This window comes from Ixodes scapularis, unplaced genomic scaffold (assembly GCF_016920785.2).
Source record: "Ixodes scapularis isolate PalLabHiFi unplaced genomic scaffold, ASM1692078v2 PGA_scaffold2__306_contigs__length_199485367, whole genome shotgun sequence".
Taxonomy (NCBI): domain Eukaryota; kingdom Metazoa; phylum Arthropoda; class Arachnida; order Ixodida; family Ixodidae; genus Ixodes; species Ixodes scapularis.
Window position 1 is genome coordinate 23,652,505 of NW_024609857.1, and position 16,777 is coordinate 23,669,281.

The following is a 16,777-nucleotide window of genomic DNA, read 5'->3' on the forward strand; positions in this document are numbered from 1 at the left end:
TACTAAGGCCGTAGCGCTCTTCTCGTGACGTCGCAAAGGAAGGCCATCTAGGGCGCGCGTCGAAGCGAAGGCAACGCGCGTGGATCGACCGTCGTAACGCGCTTTTAGTCACATACGCGTGTCTTATTAGCTATAATGAAAGCTGCGCCATAGCAACTGGTCTAGAAAACATTTTATTACACGAGCAAAACATTACACCGCTAAATAATCGGTACGAAATGGCACGAGGTATGCGTATAAGACGCCTAAAGAAAAATGTGATTGGTTGAAGTCGAAAACATTAAGTCACGCAATTATTGCTGTAGGAATGCATATTTTATACAGAAATACTTCGACAAAATGGCGAGACACGCAGTGATTGTACACAGCAAAACTGATCACAGTTAAAAATCAGGTAGGCGTAGTCAACGAGGACACGGCTAGACAATTGTCGTTTACGATCATGCAAGCGATGTTATCGCGCGCACTCACTGAATTCCCGCATTATACCCCGGCCACATGGCAAAATTAATGTAATTTCGATCGAATGACATTATGGGGTCGACAAATCAGCTTGCGACGCTCCTATAATCACTCAAGACCGCGAGCTCATTAAATCCCATATCATTTAATGAAAATATATTAACTTACATACAAAACTTGAAAGAATAAAACACAGAGGACTAGGACAGGAACAGGACATCTTTCATTTAGCAACAACATAGAATGGCCCAACGAAAAAACCGCCCCCAAGGGTCTCACCGTACTCAAAAGGAAAAGGAGATACTAGTTATAAAGGAAAGGGAATATACTAAATATAAAAGTTTAAAAAGCGCATCAATAATCTTGTTATCTCTGATTACTTAGAATTCGACCTTTGTCATTGTCAGTGATAATGCAGAATTATTCTTGTTTGCAGTCCAAAAGGAAAATGTACTACAAAAATAAGAGTTTAAAAAGCTGTAGCGTCATGACGAGCTGTCAATAATCTAGCCATCTCAGGTGTTAAGAATTCGACCTCTGTCTTTGTCAATAACAATGAAGGTGCGGAAATGTTGTTTACAGTCCCCATGGCAAATGATTCAATGATTTCTCTCCAAAATCTGTTGTGCCCGCCCAGTATTTTAGTATCAGAAAAATGAGGAGTACAGTCATCGCACGTGCGGCCGTGAACGACAATGGGGTGATACGACTCATTTGAAGCCTTTGATGCTTCCAAGTTGTGTTCTCCGAATCGATGGTTGACGCATCTCCCAGTCTGTCCAATGTAGTGACTGCCACAGCTTAGTTTAATTGAATAAACCTTTCTTTCTTCGCATTTTACAAACTTTTTGGCATGCTTTACATTGCACCCTCGGGGACTGTCGCCCCCATTAACCTTTTTGCACATCTGTTTGAGGCGCATACGACAAGAAAAAAACATACTCGTGTCGAACCGTGGCGCGATAGACCTTAAACGATGAGCGGAATTGTGCATGCAGGGAATCACAGCGAAACGACCTTTCTTTTTTTGAAACAGCTTGCGGAAGTTGTGGTTTGATGATGAACCTCTCAAGGGTGGAACGAAGTAGGTCAGCAGGAAAGCCTCCTTTTTCTAACCTCTGCTGTTGCAACTTGAGGCTACTTTCGGAGAAATGCGTGCACGACTTGGAGAATGAGGACTTGAAAAGTGACCTTACTATGCCATGCTTAATAGACTTGGAGTGAGCACTGGTGAAAGGGAGGACTAGCTTCTCCGACCTCTGCTGGAAGGTCCTTTATAATTAGTATCTCCTTTCCCTTTTGAGTACGGCGAGACCCTTGGGGGGCGGTTGTTTCGTTGTGCCATTCTATGTTGTTGCTAAATGAAAGATGTCCTGTTCCCGTCCTAGTCCTCTGTTTTATTCTTTCAATTTTTGTATCTATTAACCAACACGCTCGTTTTCAAATGTAAATTATATTAACTTTTCCGTGTGGCAGGGGTACTCAACTTACTACTTACAATTAACTAGTTTACTTGTCCCAATGGGCTCAAGCTGCTTTAGAACAAAATATAACTTATTTTGTATACAAAAATACTAGTACCTTAATACAGTTAAGATTCTAGTATAAACCCGGCAAAGGCAATAAAATAACATTAGTATAAATAAACACATAAGCACAAACAACGCACTTTCAATAATCACACAAACTTGTTATTCACCTTCCAGTAAAAACTGGAAGATAACCACGCATGTTTACAAATGTCGACGCCACAGCACCGGAAAACGAAGAAGAACAAAATTCCATTCTATAACAAAATTAAAAAAAAAAAAAAAAATCGACTGCAGCATTTTATTCGCGTCCTACATGATCAAGAAAGCCCGTAAATACCTAAGTTGTTTCTCACCTGTCGATCGTATCCATTCGACGCACAATATCTGTCACAAAAACATTTGAACACGAACTCTATCGAACTATCAATAATCGACCAGTGTCATCGTTGACTAGTTGCCACACATGCAGACTTGTACCGTACGCATTACAAGTAATCAAATTACTTGTAATCGATTACTTTTTGGAGTAATTTTGTAATCAGTTGATTACTTTTATTAGGCAGTAATCAGAAGAGTAATCTGATTACTTTTTGAATTAATAAAATTACTGGCACACGACTTTTTTTTTATGAAATGACAAAAATAAAATTTGCTTTTTTGTTTTCGAGCGGAAAAAAGAGATTTTTGCGGAGCTATAGGAAACGAGGTCAATCTCTCTCTATGTACAGTTTCTGTGGAATGTCCGCTTTTCTTTTTTCGAGCTGGGACTGGGAGTGGGAAGCCCCAGGGAAGCCACAGTACATGACAAAGGCCGTTCAGGGCATAGTTTGATGAAGCAGAATGTAGCTTTGTGAGTCCTTCGTTCAAACTAGCCCCCTCACGCACACACAGAAATAAAAAAAAAATCCTGCTTGGGGTACCTACTCGCAGCCCGTAGGAGAACCAGAACCGAAGAATGCCCAAAGCGGATGCAAAATATAACAAAGGCAGTTGAAATATTTCCCCATTTCCCCTACGTAGTCTTTGTGACAAGCAATGTTTCGAGTTGAGAAGTGGTCGGGGCGATCTCTTCCGCTAATGGATACTACACATGATCCGTTTCAAATCCTGGAGCTGCTGCTCTTTGTATAACATGCGAGCTCATCCACATGTGAATAATAAAATGAGCGACGCAAACTTTGAGCGACAACTCTTGCTCAAGCTTAACAAGATCTAGAACCCCCTCCGTCCCCCCCCCCCCCCCCCCCCCCCCCCCCCCCACACACACACACTGGCGAACGCCCAAATCATTAAACGTCTTCAAACGAATTCTATGCTTCTGTCCGCATTGTGAATGTGCAACGACCACGAAGAGGGAGCCAGTTTTTCTTCTTCAATACTTGTCCAAATGTGAAATATAGGTTGGAAGTAGTTCATTGTTATGAGCGCTTAAGATGTGTCTTGACACAATAAAGTAATCGGAAAAGTAACGATTACTTCTTTAAGTAATGTCCAATTACTTTTGCCGTCGAGTAATCAAGTAATCTAATCGAATACTTTTTAGCCAAGAGTGATAGTAATTCTAATCAATTACATTTTTTTAGTAACGTGTACAAGACTGCACACATGTCACTCAAACCGTAGCAGGACTTGTTCCGCAAATCCACGCAAATGCCATAGTATCAAGCGAACACAAAAAAAAAAAAGAACTACCCGAGACTGCGGTGACGACAGAAAAACGACGGGAAGAAGGAAAGCAGCCTGAAAAGAACCACACACGAGAGCTTGAATAATTTGCCTGCTAAATAATTTGAGGGTTGGTATCTCGACCTTTCTGAAGTAAAGAACAAAAACCGCTTTTGCCTGCATGTCCAAGCTTTTATTTTAAAAATAAACAAAGATGGGGGTTTTCGGCTCCTCTCAACTCCTTCACCATCTTCCGAGCCACGTGCGCTGTGACGTCATTGGGGGACTCGCGGGGTTCCGGTGAAGCTCTCTGTCTAAAGCCATCAGTGAGCAGCGAGAACTCATGCGCTCGCGACCGCGTCACCACGTGCTGGCGCAGCGCGAACAATATGGCGAAAGGAGGAAAGTCTCATCCAGGTCCGGCCACCCCCGTCCGGCTCTGCCCCCGCCCTCCTCTGGCTGTTCGCGGTAGCAGATAGAGCTCACGGGTTTGTGGACCTAGGATAGATGGCGCCACTAAAACTCCGTATGTAAAAGTTTTGTCGATGATACCAGGTTTTTGACGCATTTATATTTATGTTCAAACGACTATATTTCTAGAAAAATTACCTTCCATCGAGCAGGTATTCGCACAACTTGCTATCTTTCTACAAGACCCCATTGACGTCACACCGTGTGTTTCTCATGGCCGCCACTCGCGGCTGCAGGCCGGGGAATATTATAATTTTTGCCTCGCGATTACGCGGCGGAATCGCAACATTTTGAAAGAAGGAGATGTGCTTTCTGTCCTTTGTGACAAGATAAACAATGTCAAAAGTAGAAGGTGCAAATTCTTTCAACGTTAAAAACGTTGCACAGCTCCTTTAACGTTGGCGACCCATCTCTTGCTCCTTTCAGCGTTCCTTTTCAGACAGTCAGCAGCTCTCACGCAACACATATTAGATTTACCAGAATCGGAGCCCGTATAAGGGAAGAAAATGTTGCACCAGGTCGGTTCATTCGAAAAGTCTGGGGAGCTGCGGGACTGCACGTAGCCCCGCGGTTACGGGGATAATCATAAATATAAATTTGGTACTATCAACCTTGGTAACGCGTTGTATAATACGGTTATATTATATATATATAATAAATTATACAAGACTTCGCTTTTAAAACGAATATTATGTCTGATAAACGCGCACGAACACCATTGCGCCGCTCGACAAGTAACAGTTTTTTCACGTCAATACCAGATAATTTCTCACGTAGTTGCGAGGTGGCCTTCCTTCTCCGACATTGTGACGTAACCACTCGGAGCGCTACGGCCTTCTTTCTCGAAGGTGCTATTGAAAGAGGGGGGGGGGAAAGGGCTGCCGGCGATTTCCTTCTCTCTCAGTGGTTAGGAACGAGCGAAAGACCCGGATGAACGCCTTCGATGAGTTCGGTTAGTTTCTTCCCGGCTTCCTGTGTCTTATTTTACTTTCAGATGTAGTTAGAGCTACCAGAATCAATAATGACAATTCCCTGGTCATCGAGGCATCGTTGTTCGGCCGTAATAGGCAGCACGAATAACAACTGAAAGCGCAGAATATTATCGGAGGACATCTGCACTGCGCACGGGATCCGACAAGGCAACTCCAGCTGCAATGTCTTCGAAGTCCATCGCTTTCCAAATGACCAATACCTCCGGCGGTAGTGACGCTCGCTAGATGGCGATTGGCCAGCGCCACCGTCAAGCGCGGCTCCGGCCAATCACGGCCGTCGGATTTCTCGCCGACTTTCTCGCAAAGCGTCCAGAATATGGACCCTCCCGGAGCACGCGGAGCGAAAGCTCGTCTGCAGAACCCTGGGATCCTTAGTACAATCCCCACCCCTGCCCGTTTCGATCTGTATGAGCATCGTACCGGCGTGCCGTCGTGTATCACTCCTGCGTGATGCACGATAAAGACCCCAGGCTAGCGGTTGTACCGCAATGGCTAAATTGCTCATCTACAACTGAAACACCAGACGCGCATTGAGGCCGACTAACGTCTGGCTGTATAAACATACACACAACATTATGATGTCAATAACATGGCAAAATAGCTTGTAGGTATTCACAAGAGCTATCTCGCATGTAACGAGTAAATTCGAGTCTTAAGACTTTTTTTTTGTAATACAGATAATATTTGGGAATTTGGCAATACAAAAAAACGGAGGCGCACCTGCCCACCGACGCCCACATACCCACATTCACATACGCGCGCGCGCGCGCACACACACACGCACACACACACACACACACAACACACACACACACACACACACACACACACACACACACACACACACACACAAACAGGGTCTTAAACGCAGCTGGACGTCCCAAGCGGTGAAACCAAGCATTGACAATTTTTTTTCCGAAAAAGAAAATCGTAGTTGTTTGCTAGATTCTAAATAAACTTTCGCCAAAATAATTTTCTAGAAAAAAGAACGTTTGATTACGTGAACGCTCCCTGAAATTTCTGCCGCGAAGCGGAACTAGGTATGCTAAAAATACCTGAAAAATATTAAGTGATTAAAATAGGATAGATCAATTACTTTTACATACTCTGCTGAGATTGTTCTTTTGTGCGATGCCAGAGTTCAGGCTAAGTGAAAGCTTCAAGTTTGTGTTCGCTTTTCTGGAGTAAACAAGCAGCAATCGAGACATGTTCAACATATAAAACAGGAAGCACTGTTGACCTCGAAGATATCTTAAAACCATATCTGGCTGCTTTATGTGTTCGAGTACCCGCGCATAAAAAGTGCTTTCGAAAACCAAGCTCTTTATTGAGGTGAAGATCGGAAGCGATGTTGAAAATATTTGAATACCAAATAGGCCGGGCAGTTTCTGTATTTTACGCCCAAACTTAAACGCTAAAAAAAAAAAAAAAAACGGGTTTCCCCCTTTCAAAAAAAAATATCGAAGTTGCCCAAAACTGGCGTTTGTTGAAGATTCAGATCCAAATCAAGCATCGAGGCCCTCCTGACAAAAATATGCGGGACGGCTCATTAGGTACATCTGCTTGTTACCTCGTAACTAGGCACATTTTATCGGAAAAAAGTTTGGTTTAAGCGAGAGAAGAAAAAAAATATTTTGAGGGTGAACACCGGCGTAATCGGTTTTCCTAGCACAGCACACCGTGCCTTCACTGCTGCACACCGCGCACGCGCCGCTGGTAATTCGAGATACCCCGTGCCTTCCAGCCCCAAGCGCATCATACGTTGAACTGCGTTGTTGAAAAATAAGTGGTATTAAAATATGGTAGTAGAATATGTAAGACACGCGCACGTTAATAGACTATTATAAAAATGCTTTTGCTTTAAAACCAAAAACAAATACGAATGTCCATTCTGGGAAGGCGTTATCACGATCGAGCGGAGTCGGGTAACATTATAGAGTGTTTTAGTACATCGTACCGATGACTCCGATAGCGATACCTTAAAGGGATACTTCAACGAAATTTGAAATATTCCCGTCGTGTTCAAAAATAGGTTGAATATGATCCACAATATCCGTAAATGACAATCGCACGTTCGTATTTTGATCCTGGTGGCTTTATTTTTTGGTATAAACGGCCCACTCTGGCAAGCGCTCGGAGAAGGCCCAGCTTATAGCACGTGACATCCAACGCAATCGTGACGTAGGTCGTCTCAAGACGAGCAAAGCTACAACGAGCTGACGTCGAGAGAATGGCCTAGTCGTTCCAGCCACCGAAGCGGCTGCTTTTGTACGAATTTTGAGTGACGGGTTAATCTTCTATAATCTTCTAGGGGGACAATAGCGACTTCTGCGACACACAAAAGGGATTCTCGGGACGAGGGGAGTTCCTCCTTCCCCCCTTCTCTCGTCGTGGCCGGAGACGAGACAACCTCCGTCACTAGCTGTCAAGGTTTCTAGACGAGCATTACAAACGAGGCGTTAGCGACATCCACCAGGTGCTCTTTGCTAATCGTTTAATTCGTTTTAAAATTCCTTTTCGAGACTTCTTTAACAAGATATTGGTATGTTCCATGTGATACTGCTTTTTTGAACACATACAGAGCAAAAAATGAGCGCCGAAATTTCGTTGAAGTATCCCTTTAAAGCTCAATATTGATGGGTATCGGAACGGCCTACTAAAACTCTCTATTGAGGTGCTGATGCATGGTAAAAGAGACACCTTGGAGTGATACCGGAACCTAGCGGAGCCGAACGGGACGTCGCGTCGGAAGATGTGTGTCCCGAAATGTCGTGTGCGGCGAGTCGGGGCAGCCATCTTTCCGACGGTTCGTACGTCAAATCGGACAACTATGACGCGGATATGTCTCGCGTTTGTCCACAAGCCTCACCGATCCGCTAATGCAAAACCCGCCCCCACACAGACAAAAAGAAGAAAAGGAAAACGCTTTCGCTGATCGCTAATCTCTAAATTTTTGCAACTACTCCTGCCACTGACATGCGGGAAGTTAATTCCGTTCCTCCCTGAGATCAAGCAACGCGTAACGAAAAAATTAAAACACACACACTAAAAAAAGTCATACCCGTTTGTTTTTTTTTGTTTTTTCTTTTAGGGAGCTTTTAGAGGTCAAAGTCAAACCCATCGTTCATCTATCAACCCCCGCAGAACGATGGATTTGAACAAGCAAACAAGTCTTTTTTTTTTTTTTTTTCGTGTTTTACGATGTTGCAGGGACTCACACAGGTTTCTTTGCCAGAATTTAGGGATGATTTAGGGATGAGCGAAATGCGGTTTTCTCTGTGGGTGGGAATGTTTCTCTGGGCGGGGATGTAGTAAGAGTAGGTTGCTGCGGAAGAGGGAAGGGGAGGGGGAGAGAATTGTTTTTGCTGCATTCGTTTTCTTTTTTCGTTTGCGCGAACCCTGAAAGCTTTTTCTGACAATGCGCCCCCCCCCCCCCCCCCCCCTCTTTTTTTTTTTTTTTCGTTAATAGTTTTCTTTAGAAATGCGTCGGCTGATTGGGGGAGAGAAATGGAAGGAAAGAAATCTTTTTTTTTTTAATGCTTTTAGGCTAGGTAGCGCAAGCTGCCGCCCGTTGCAAAGGGTACAGCCGTTAATTTCCATCAATCCATCCATCGCTAAATTTGTGCGCGGCTATGCTTCGACTGACTCATTTTGAATAGCAAAGAAAATGGTACTATGCGAAGAGCAAGTCGTCTGCTTATGGCGCAGGAGTTTCGGTGACGTCACAACGAGGCCGAGCTCTAATTGGCTATGATTGAAAGGATAGTGGGTAGACCTCAATGCTACATGCCCACTATCTTTTTTTTTTTTTTTTTTCAATAAGCCAATAAGAGCTCGGCATTCTTACACCATTACAACCCCTGTGCAAGAAGCAGACGACCTTATACGCTCCGCATTTAACCGGAGGTCCGTTACATAAGCTTTTAGCCGTAGTCGGTGACAGGTTACGGGTAAACAGGAAGCACCTCCCGCCTCTCTCCCCTTTAGCAGAGCGAACGCTGGAGAAGAGGTCGGCTCCTATACAGCGTTGTGTTAAAGAGGAAAGGACCGGGAGGAGCTCCCAGTTTAATCTTGACCTGCCAATGACTATATGTATGTGCCCTTGTTTCTTTTCCTCGTTCGAAATGTTGTTGTTTTTTTCTTGTTTTTTTATGCGAAAATGAGAAGCCACCTTTTCGCACAGGCGTGACATTTTTTGCGAAAAGGCCATCACCATCAACAACCGGGGCTCTTCTCGACCTTTTGCTGCTCTCCGCGGTGATGCTTCGGCTTCCGTAGGCGGTTAATGCCTAGAGGGCATCCTATACTTATTTACTTTCTCGCCTCTTCTACTTTGCTACTGCTGAGGATCGTCCCCCTTTCAACTCTGAAAAGCATGACTAAAGGAACGATATAGCGCCATGTTGGAAGCGTCGGATGACCCCGTCCGTTTGTGCAGGAAAGAGAAAAAAAAAAACCTTATGCCACTTGTATTACCTGTGTGGCAGCCTTTGCCTGCCGAAACCACTTTTTGGATGTGCATCGCACCCATGCCCAGGGACTCAAGCCGTAACCATAACCAAACGCGAAAACCGTTTAGGAACGAAATTTTTTTCAGTAATTGTAACCAGAACAAAATTGTTCTTTGAAATGTATCAAAACCATAATTCTAACCGTAAATTATTTACAGGTAACCTATATTAAATCATTAACCGATATTAACTGAAGAACAAAAATGTTAGTTTTTGTCACGAATGATTTCATGGAGGGATCTTGAAATGTCGTGGCCATTTGACAGATTTACTGTCAGCGAGTGGCACATCTGGTAATACGTCACCGTTCAATCTCAATTTACGATTAGGAATACTTAGAATCAGTGGTCGAGCTTATAATAAAAAGTCTCCATTTCAAAATCTGCCACACTCCTACAATCGCTACATGTATTCAGCACTTGTCAACTTCAGGGTGTTAATTAATAAGTTAGAATTCTGAAATGTCCATCCAACTCGATTCTTTCAAAACCCCCCGATGTTCCTGACCTGCAGTAGCCAGTATGAAGACACGAGGTAAATATACCATCATGCAGAGCTGACGCAAAACAAAACCTGGTATTCATTTCGTCTAAAACGTGTCGCGAGTGACAATCTTGGAACAACACAGAAAGAAAGAGAAAAAAAATGTTTGTAGTTTAAAATTAACGTTTCGTATCCGAAGGATATATGCCTATATATATACAGGGTGTTTTTGTTTGTTTTTTAACCTTACATATTTGTATTAAAAAAGCCATTGAAAGCTACACTAATGTGGTTTGTGCAGGTGAGTATACGGCCAAGAGGACATAGTATAGGGAGATATTCGCAACTATTAGTCGGCTAATTAAGCAAAATCTGTTAATTAACTTCTTAATTAGTGACGTGGAAACCGCAAAGAAGTTAGACGCTTAAATATGATTTCAGGGCCCCTTTAAGTTAAAAAGAAACACCCTGTATATATATATGTACAAACATAGATCTCTCCTCACATACTGATTCTGCACCCTCCTCCCCCTCTGTAACGTCCCTCCTGCTCCGTCCTCGCCTCCTCCTCCTCCTCCTCGATACCCTCCCCCCGCCCACAGCTTCCCCGCTATATTTGGCTGAAAAATTGACGCTACGCGACCTCAACACCAATTCAATTTCCCCACTAAATTTAGCGAGGATAATAACGTCACATGACTTCGTGTCACGTCACCTATGAACAAATTCAGTTTCTCCGCTAGATTAAGTGGGAAAATTGACGTCACGTGACCTCAACACCAATTCAATTGCCTGCTAAATTTACCGGGGAAACTGAAATGGTGTGTAGGTCTGTGACGTCCCATAATGCAACAGTGCGCATTCAGTTTCCACGCTAAAATTTAGCGGTAAAACTGTCGTCACATGACCTCAACATTCAGTTTCCCCGCTAAATTTAGCGGGGAAACTGCGACGTCCCATAATGCAACGCGCGCGGTTAAGCCGACGGCGACGCCGCTCAAAGCGGACACGGGCGCTAAAGAGCGGCGCCCTAAAAAGAAAACACTAAGGTTTTGCAATAAAACAACAAAAAAAAATTTTTTTTTGTAGCCAGTAACACGCGCACTAGACATTTTAAAGAGATACAAACGAAATTTTGGCGCTTATTTCTTGGTCTATGTGTGTTCAAGGGAGCAGTATCACACCAGACACACCAATCTCTTGTTGAAAAAGACACGAAAATGAATTTTAAAACGAATTAAACGATTAGCAAAGAGTACATGTCGCTAACACCTCGTTTGTAATGCCCGTCTAGGAACCTTGACAGGTAGTGACGATAACTGTCTCGCCTCCGGCCGCCACGGGAGGAAGAAGGGAACGAGGAACTCCCCTCTCCAGGATACTCTCATTTGTGCGTCCCAGACGTGGCTATTGTGCCTCTACAAGATTATTAAGATTAACACGTCACTCAAAATTCGTACAAAAGCAGCTTTGGGGTTAGTAGCGGTTGCCCGATCGCTGGCGTGCTTCGGCCGCTTCGGTGACTGGTACGGCTAGGACATCCCCTCGATGTCAGCCTCGCCGTAGCTTTGCTCGTCCCGAGACAATCTACGTCACGATTGCGGCGGATGTCACGTGCTCTCCGCTGGTTGTTCTCGGAGCGCTTGCCAGAGGGGGCCGGTTATAACGAAAAACACAGCCATCAGGCTCAAAATACAAACGCGCGATTGCCATTTACGGATATTGTGGATCATATTCAGCCTATATCATAACAGGACGGGTATATTTCAAATTTCGTTGAAATCCCCTCGCCTATCAAGCCGCTCGAGAAAGTTGGCACCTTCGATTCAACGCCAGTGCGCTGTACGTCGAACTGAAGTTTTAGGGAGCATTATATGGGACAGGGGGTGTATGTACTACACACCCTCCTTCAGAGAGTTTCCCATATCCCAGCTTCTTCTGTTCTCACCACTCTCTCTACTGACACCTTTCTTTCCCCCCAGCGCTCGGATCCCTGGATACGACCAATTCTCTTGCACGTTGAGGGCACTCAAACATCTAATAACCGCCGATTCCTCCAAAAGGCACAACATTTTATCATCATTGATGACCATCTTTACCGACAAAACTACATGCCCGACGGCCGGCGATGGCTCCTTGCTGTCCCGTTCAAACAGCGTCATGTCGTTCTTAGATCGTTGCACGGCGATTCCCACTGCGGGCCACCTAGGCCTCTTCAAGACGCCAGAATTTGCAACCACTTTTTTTTTGGTCAGGAATGTAACGCAGTGTGTGCAAATACATTCGCTCGTGTCCGCAGTGCCAATTACGCAAGGCGTCCTCATCCTTTCCACCGGTTTACTTCAACCCTTAACCCCAGCACACGAGCCTTTTGAAGTGGTTGGGTAAGACCTCCTAGGACCTCTGCTCGTGTCCACCGCTCACATAACCGATGGATCATCGTCGCCATCGACCACGCAACTCGCTGCGTCGAAATTGCTCCTCTCTTCGATGCCCCAGCAACAGCGATCGCACCCTTCCAAGCTCAATAAAAGGGGTTCTCTAATAGGGTTCCGCCTCAATTCCAATCCTCCCCCCTCCCCCTCTTTTTTTTTTTTTTCTTAAAAAAATATTTTGTTTTGTTGACCTTGGCTAGATGGCGCAAGCTGCCGCCCGTTATAAAGGGTACACCCGTTACCATCTGTCTATCCATTCAGCCTTTTACTTAATGCTTCTCATTTCTCGTTCGGGGGAAAATGGAAATATGTAAATACCAGAGTATGTATAGGTATAAAAAATAAAAATAAATAATCTCTTGTTGTAAATAAAAGAATCACTAAAAAAAATTAAAAACAACAAAGAAATAAAATAATATTTGCTCCCCCCCCCCCCCCCCCCCGCAAAAAAAAAAAATAAGGAGAAACACATTAAATAAATAAAATGAAGACATACATGATAATACAAAGATACGCAGACATACATTAGTTTAAATAAAAAGAACACTGAAAGAGAATAAGATTTTTAAATTGTTTCCAATTAAAATTTTTATATATTCCAGTGCGGATATTCTAAAAAAGAGCAAGACAACTTCCGCGTCGTCAAGGAAACCAAAGTCAAGAGGCAGGACCAAGCGGAACAACAACTAATAACTTAAAACACAAATAATCATAAATGCCTGCAAGATTTTCCCAAGTTCCTTCCAATCCCAAGGTTCAGTTGCCTTCCGGTTTTTATGTTTAATTGGCTTTAAGAACTAAAGAAACTTTTGGCCAATTACGGGCCTCATTTTTTTTTATTATTATTTAGATTAAACCCGTTATACCCTCAAGTGGTGCAGGTAGAGAGAAACAGTTTATTTCCTTTATTTTAGCTCTCACTTAGAAATTTTAATTGTAACTGTCTAGAACACTGTAGGACGCACTTTTCACATTGGAATTATTTATTATTTTATACCCCCCTCCTTCCCCTTTCCCTGCTGGCGTGGGGTCCCCCATAACTGCGGAGGGTCCCCAATGGGTCCCGATACATCAATAGTTGAGACCCAATGCATGCTCTATAACATTGTTCTCCACCATGGAGCCCCACGAGTCCCCATTAACGACCGCGGACGTTCCTTCCTAACACAAAGGGTGGAGGCTTTACTAAACGCTTGTAATGCCAAGCAACGATTGCCTTCCCCGTACTACGTACCCTCAGACCAACGGCCTTATTGAGCGCTTTAACCACACCCTCTCGGACATGACTTCTACGTATGTGAACTCACAACACTCGGACTGGGACGAAATTTTACCGTTCGTCACATTTGCATATAATACGGCGATTCAATGTGCCACTGGCTTCTCTCCATTTCAGCGAGCGTATGACCGAGACTCCGGCGTCCACATTGGACACCTTCTTTCCCTCCCCAGCTGGATATGAGTCGTATGACCAGGACGCTTATATCGATCAACTCGCACCCCGTACCGAAACCTGTCGTCGACTTGCACGTGCCCGAACGCTGAAACACCAACAAGCCGCCAAACTTCGTTATGACGCACACACCACAAAAAGGCCCACTTCTCGACCAACGACCTTGTTTTCTTACCCACCCCCTCTCGTCGAGTCTTTGCGAAAAATTTCTTCCGAAACACGAAGGACCGTACCGCATTATACAGCAGACTTGGCTGGTCAACTACGTGGTTGAGTCGACCACCCCTTCCCCCGATCACCAAACCCAGGGCCCACACATTGTGCGCACCAACTGAATCAAGCTCTCCCAACCGCGCACACCTCTCCAGTGAACAGTTCCGGCCAGGATGGCCTACTTCAATGGAGGGGAATGTGTGGCGATGGAAGTGTCCTCGCCGCACGTGGTATGGCACAACCGACGCTCAAGCCTCTGATCAGCGCGGTTTCTTTTTTTTTTTTTTTTCTTTTTTTCATAGAAACAGATTTTTTTGTTTATGCCGTACCTCTTGTCTTTCTGACTAATACATCATCATAACATAGAGATTTCCAATGTTTACAAAATCACAGTCTACGATCTCCCCAGCCCAGCACGTGCGTGTTTGTTGCTTTGGAAAGTAAGCAAAGCACGTGCCGAACGCACGAACACTCAAAATGACACCAGCCACACGTTGGAACTAAAGCCCCTTGATAAAAGCGTTTTTTACAAGTACCGCCAACCATTGTTGTGGAAGCGCGCGAGACACGTGCCATGAGCGGGTGCTCCGCCGCCATTCGCTTCCAAGGCCCGCTCATTTCAGTGCTGCGCCGCCATTTGCTTCCAAGGGCCGCTCGAGACATGGGCCACGTGCACTCGCGCATTTGACGCTACTTGCATAACAAGCGCAAACACATCGAGGGGCTTTAGTTGGAACGTGTGGCTGGTGTCATTATATATATATATATATATATATTAAAAGCAGAGGGCGAAAAGAGCGAGCGAACACAGCGTAGTGTAGTGAACAAGTGTTGGATCTACAAATGTGTGCAACTTTTGACCAATAAGTACTAAGACGTTTTTTTAGTTCTTGTTATTGTGGATGTCCGAGGAGGCCGGGATTGGTGGCCGAGTGGTCTAGTGAATACCAGCTCGGAGCACAAGGAGCGAAATCTCGCGCTGCATGACCCAAGATCCTTGGTTCAATCCCCACCCCTGCCATTTCGATCTGGATGAGTTGAAGGTAAACGTTCGGCAGCCCTCTGCCGAACGTTTACCTTCGTATACCCGCGTGCATCGTATACCCGCGTGCGGTCGTTTACCACTACTGCGTGGTACACGTTAAGGCTGCGGTCCCACGGCAGCCATCTTGAACAAGGCGTTAGTTCAGCCAATAGATGGCGACACGCACCCGTGGGGTGGCCGAAACATTGGTTCACAGTGTTATGGCTCGAGCACCATCACGTTCCCCTCGTGGCCTTGCTCGCGCCGCTGGCAGCTGTGCTCAGCTGGCTCAAGTAGCGTGGCCCAGCAAACGGATGTATGCGAGAATGTCAGGCTGGGTATAAATTGTTCTCTGATATAGGGACATGCGGTTCGGCGGTTGTAACGGGCTTTCACAATAAATCTTACCAAGAAGGAATCAAATGTTGATTGGCGTGTCAATATTCTATCAATGAAAATTTCTTCTGCAGGAATGCACGCTCAGTAGACTCAATCTTCCAAGACACCAGTGGAAGCGGATGTCAAGTAAACCGCTTCGCGATTCACGAAATATTGTGTTTTACGGGGTCCGGAAGATGTTGTAAAGGTTGTTCCCGGAAACTTTCTGAAAAGACTCGAAGTCTTCCTTGAGTCCAACGCCATCATGAACAGTAACTGAAAACGATCCACTATTCAGTCGGTGGGTGGCGAAACGTATCCGCATCTGCGGAGTCATGGTCGATGCGTACTCCAAGTGGCTGAAAGTTTACACGATGCCTGCCACGACGTCCAAACACGTCATTGACGTTCTACGGTTTCTTTTACCTACTTTTGCCCTACCGAAAATACTTTTCTCTGATAACGCGCCAAATCTTGCTTCAAATAAAATAAACAAGTTTTTGAAGAAAAAAAAAAAAAAAAAAAAAAACCGGCATCAGGCATCACATTAGTGCACCATACCATCCTGCAACTAACGGGCAAGCAGAACAGATGGTGTGCGAAACGAAAAAAAAAGCCCTTTTGAAGCTTAAGGAAGAAGCGGTTCAGTGAAGAATCGCCAGGTTCTTGTTCCTGCAGCACGCGACGGTCTCGTATTACACGGTAAAAACACCCGCCGAAGCAATATTTGACGGACGAAGAGCCACACCCCTCGATCTCATGATACTATGGACTACGAACGAAGATCGAGAGATTCCCAGATCGGGAATAATGGCAGTTTATTCGGTCGGACAACTCGTCTACATAAGGAATTTCAGCGGAAGTCGGGCCTTCCATGTAAAACTTGAGTGGAAAAGGCTCTATGTTGGTTGACCAGAAGGTGTCATCCCTCTGGATACGTTGGATATCAATGCCCTTGAGTGTAAATATAACGAAATCACAAAAGTCTCTTTGTGTATTGTGTGACTGCCCTTGTATTTGGCAGTAGAAGCTATGGTGGTGATTTGGACCGTTCACACCAGGCTCTTTTTTCGTATTTTTCGCCTCATACTCCTAGCATTCTTCAAGAATCTTTTTGGAAAGGGGACACTTTACGTACACGAGGCCATTTGTTCCAGG

At 44.7% G+C, this 16,777-nt stretch overlaps 1 protein-coding gene across 1 annotated transcript in view; it reads right to left on the bottom strand.

Moving 5' to 3' along the window:
* Positions 1 to 16,777, bottom strand: part of LOC115325242 (tRNA-uridine aminocarboxypropyltransferase 1) — a 70,954-nt gene that overhangs the window by 47,456 nt on the left and 6,721 nt on the right. The gene's annotated exons all lie outside the window — the stretch shown is intronic.